We start from the raw sequence: 5247 nt of genomic DNA, 5'->3' as shown, positions 1-5247 counted from the left end.
CCCGGGAGGCAGAGGTTGCGGTGAGCCAAGATCACGCCATTGCACTCTAGCCTGGGCAACAAGAGCAAAACTCTCAAAAAAAAAAATGGTTACAATGGTAAATTTTATGTTATGTATTAATATATTTAGCACAATAAAAAAAATTCACCAAAAAGTAGAGAAAGCTACTGAGAATAACATACATTTCCATCTATGGATATCCCTAATGAACAAATATTCACATTTGAACATTTTTGTTTCTGATTTTTAAAGAAAATAAATAAAGATGTACAAAGTCAAATATCATTTGATCCACAGGCGCATTTCCTTTTCCCTTTACAGAGTCTCATGAATTTGGTATATCTCTTTCTAGTTTTTATTTTTTACTTTTCTTCTTATAGACATCCATAAGCAATATATTATTTTTTTTGAGACAGGGTCTCTCCTCTGTCACCTAGGCTGGAGTACAATAGTGCAATCACAGCTCACTGCAGCCTCGACTTCCTGGGCTCAGAAGATCCTCCCACCTCAACCTCCCAAGAACATGGGACTACAGGAGCATCCCACCACGGCCAGATAGTTTTTTTATTATTATTATTTGTAGAGACAGGGTCTCCCATTGCCCAGGCTGGGCTTAAACTCCTGGGCTCAAGCAATCCACCTGCCTCAGCCTCCCAAAGTGCTGGGATTACAGGCCTGGGCCACCGCACCCAGCCCTACGTATCACTATGCAACTAGCTTTTCTCCTCAGCATTGTGTTCTTGAGCATGGATACATGGAACTTTAGTTCCTTCATTTAAAGTGCTGTATACTATTCCACGCAGGAACATACCACAGTCCTCCCATTTTTCACTATTATAAACAGCGCTGCAACAGACACCCTCGTGACCGTCTCTTAGAGCACCTATGTGACTGTTTCTAGGGCTCATCTGCGGGCAGTGAGTGGGCCACAGGCAGTTGAGTTTCTAATCCCCCAAGCCCAGGGCCTGGGTGCCTCCTCCCTTTACCCAGGAAACTCATAGATACCATGTTTCTCTATAAGCATTGAAGACATTGGGAAGGACTGCCACAGAGGTTGCACATTGTTAATTTTACTGAGTTCTTTTACTTTTTAAAATCAAGAGTTTATGGCCGGGCGCAGTGGCTCACGCCTGTAATCCCAGCACTTTAGGAGGCCAAGGCGGGCAAATCACAAGGTCAGGAGTTCGAGACCAGCCTGGCCAATATGGTGAAACCTCATCTCTACCAAAAATACAAAAATTAGCTGGGCGTGGTGGTGTGTGCCTGTAGTCCCAGCTACTCAGGAGGCTGAGGCAGAAGGATCACTTGAACCCACGAGGTGGAGATTGCAGTGAGCAGAGATCACATCACTGCACTCCAGCCTGAGTGACAGAGCAAGATTCTGTCTCAAGAAAAAGAAAAAAAATCAAGAGTTTACTTCTTTAATAACTTCTATTTATTCCTCTGTTTCCTTTACTCTGGGGTGGCGGGGGTGTTGGTAGAGGGAGGGCATGGCAGGCACTCGGGTGAGACACCCGTGACCCTTGTCCTGTGTGTTCTCAGTGATGCTCTGTCCATAACCTTTTCCTTTGCATCCTTTGCACATTTCTCCATCTGGCCCTTTGATATCTTGCATTTGATTTTTACATTTTCAGATCTGCTATTCATTGCATTCAATGCAAATTGAAGTCAGTTACTGTATTTTTTGTTTATCACTGTCTCCTACCACGGATTGTCCTTATCTAATAGAAGTATTCTCTGTACCCTACATAGCGCCTGAAGTACACATATTCTGTCTTTGCCAATACAATGTAGAACTGAGGAAGGGTATACTCTGAGTTGTGTGTCCAGTCAACAAAGATTTATTGAGCACCTACTATGTGTCTTGGGAGGTGCAGGAGCTACAGTGATCGTAAGACGCAATCCTCGCCCTCTTGTTCTCCTTTCCCTGTAGCTACCCCCTTTCCCATGGGCCCAGTTTTCCTCCTGGTGGCTCCTCTAATGGAGAGTTATTTCCACAGGGCATTGGATGCATGGGTTGCCCTGGCTCCCACGCAGGCCCCTCAAACCCTGGCAGAGCCCTCCTCACAGAGCCAAGGCAGGGATATTGGGGCATGTGGTGCCAGCTGGGTCCTGGCCAGGGTAACATTCTCCACAGGCCCATTCCCCTCCAGGTGTGAGTCCTTCTGATCCCCCAGGCACCGTGGACCAGGAGCCTCTGGGTGTCTCTGCTGCTCTGTGGTGGAACCTGTGTCCTGCTCTCACTGCCCACTCTCTATCTGGGTGGCTCCTCTCATGGGAGTTGGTTTCTGAGACCCATTTTTGCTGCCAGCAAGGCCCAGATGATGCTGATGGGCCCTCCACCGACTTGCCCAGAGGTTCCCCAGTGGAGCCCTTGTCAGCCTCAGGAGGGCAGCTAAGGCCAGTCATAAAAACCTCCTTCAGGGGGCCGAGCCCCCGGCAGCTCCTTGCTGATGGTGTTGGTCTGGGCCCCTGCTAGAAGCTGCTCCAAGAACTGCCTCAAGCGCAGGCTTAGCTTTTCAAGTTGATGTGGATATTTTCTATTTGTGTGATTTCTCTGGGTTTTTCCACTGGATATTGGGGCTGGGGGCAGCCCTGGCATGCTGACTTTGGCAGATGGAGGAGAAGACACAGGAGCAGCGAGAGGAAGGGACAGCGCAGCCACCAGCGAGGTGACAGGTGGCATCAAAGGGCACCCGTACACCTGGCACAGCCACTCCCTGAGCCATTACACCTGGAAAGCCTTAGATGCCCCTTCTGGAGAGGAGAAGGCAGAGGTCAGAGAGGGACAAAGGTTTGGCCACAGCCTATAAGGAGTCCAACATGCTGAGCCTGGCCCTCTGGGGCTCACACATGGGATCCAGTGAACCCACTGAGTCCTGGGGGCCCAGACAGTGCAGGGGCCACAGCTCCAGGCCATTTCCATTCCCTGGGTTGGCACCTGCTTAGTGAGCACCCCTTATGTCCCAGGCACCACAACCTCATCTCTCGGGAGACAGCAGAGCAGCAGATCACCATCCCACCCCTCAGTGGGGGAGACTGACCATACAAAAACGAATCAGTGAAATGGATACCCTCAGTGATTGCAGTTTATTATCATGACCTGTTACTATATAGCCTGTTCAGTGCAAGGGCAAGTGCTGGGGGAGGGGTGGGTGCTGAGCCCTCACAGGGGCTAAGAACTTTCCATGCATGATCCCATGTCCTCCTCACAGAGACCCGGCCAAGTGGGGATCATCCTCTTGCTTTTGCAGATGAAGAACCTGCCCTCCAGAGCCCTAGTACTCCCACTTCTCATTCTGGCATCTAAGTCATGGCCACCCTCCCCAGCCTCAGTCCAGGCTGTCTAAAGACTAAGGCCTCCCTCTGGTGGCCACATGATGCCCAGGTGGAGGCACTGCTGGGGGACTTCACCTCAGATCCTATTGGTGGGGGAAGGAGGCAGCACTGGCCCTGATCCTACTCAGCTACTCAGATGCAGGCAGAGTGGTTCAAATCCTGGTTCTTCCATTTATTCCACTAACTGTATGACTTGAATAAGTCAGCTGATCTCTAAGCCCCTATGTCCTTACCTGCCAAATGCAAATCATAAAGGCCCTGCCTTTTTGCTGTGATGACTAAATGGGATGAAGAATGAAATGTGCTAAGCAAATGCCTGGTACATAGTGACCGAATGAGAGCCGATAACAGTAACCTTGGTTGCTACTCCTATTGTTAGTATCCGGCCTCAGTTTCCCAGCCTATGAAATGGGAATGGGAAAGTCTCATCTATCCGAACTTCACAAAATGATCACTCTTTTAGTCAATAATTATTTATTGAGCACCTAGTGCAATCAGGACCTATAGTATTTTAGGCTCCCTCACCTTGTGGTCTGCTCTTTTGGGGTAGGGGGTGGAAAGCAGACTCCTGCTGCCACCCAGGCAGGTGCCCAGGCTCTAGGGAGTGGAGAGGGGGGAGTCGCTGAGTGCTGGCTGCCAAGTAGTGGGTCAGCCGCGCCACCTAGCGACCACATGTCCCCATGTCAGCTCTGCTCATTTTCTTGCTGGGAACGTTTGTGCCTTCTGCCTGGGCTTTAGGACTGCAAATCAGGCTCCCTCCAAGGGGTCACGAGCTGTGGAAAGCCAGGACCTTGTGCCAGAGCTTGTGGCCCCATAATATTTCCAGGTGCTTCTCAGGCCCCAGGAAGGTGGCAGCCAAGGCAAGAGCTTGGAAGGAGTCAGGCTCTGAGGTTGCTGGCAGGGCCTCTTGGACTGCAACTTACTAAGCTAGTCTGGCCTTTATCTTTCCTCTCCTGCAAAATGTGTGATCATAAAAGAAGTCCCTCCACACACCGAATTGAAATGAGCCTCAGAGGAGATGGGAAGGCGGGGGAGGACGTGAAAGTGGTGGGAGCTGGATCTTCCTGTGAGAGGACAGATGGAACCGTGTGAGCTACGAATGAACCGAGTCAGCCCTGGCGACCTGCTGACTAGAGCAGGGACCCAGGACTGAGGCTAGAGTGGTGGATAGGACCTCAAATTCCAGGCTGGATGAGGTCAACAAGGGATTGTGGATAGAAAAGACAGATGAGGCCCTCAAATGCTAAGAGGTTGGGAAAGCAAAATCAACAACTGAGACTCATAAGAGGGGGCCTCAGAAATAAGAGAAAAACTAGGCAAGGTTGGTCTCTTGGAGGAAAAACAAGAAGGCATTTCAAGGAGGAGAGAATGATCAACTGGCCACATGTGGCAGACAAGCCAAGAAGCTGAGAAATGCCACGGGGACATAGGACCTAGCAATGCAGGGGTCACTGGTGATGTTGATGAGAGCAATTTGGGGCAAGTGGGACAAGAGTCTAATTAGGGAGGTCCAAGAATGATGGGAGAAGAGGAACCAGAAACAGAGAGGACAGACACTTTCAAAGCAGTTGCTATGAAGGGAAAGAGAGACAGGGCAGGGGCCGGAGAGGAGAAATCATCAGGAGGGCTTTGCTTGTCTGTATCCTTGTTTAAGATGGGAATACTAAGAGCTTATTTATATGCTCATGAGAATGGTCCAGCTGGCTCTTTGAGAAGATCTTTAAAATCTATAAACCCCTAGCCAGGCTAATTAGGGAAAAGAGAAAAAAAGACAAATTGTCAATATCCAGGAATAAGAGAGATGAAATCACTACAGATTCTAGAATAATAAGGGAGTGTTATGAACAACTTTATGTCAATAAGTTTGACAGCTTAGATGAAATTATCAAATTCCTTGAAGGAAAAAAC

Source organism: Pan paniscus, chromosome 8 (genome assembly GCF_029289425.2).
Source record: "Pan paniscus chromosome 8, NHGRI_mPanPan1-v2.0_pri, whole genome shotgun sequence".
Taxonomy (NCBI): domain Eukaryota; kingdom Metazoa; phylum Chordata; class Mammalia; order Primates; family Hominidae; genus Pan; species Pan paniscus.
The sequence above is the reverse complement of the archived record's forward strand: the minus strand, read 5'-3'. Positions refer to the sequence as shown.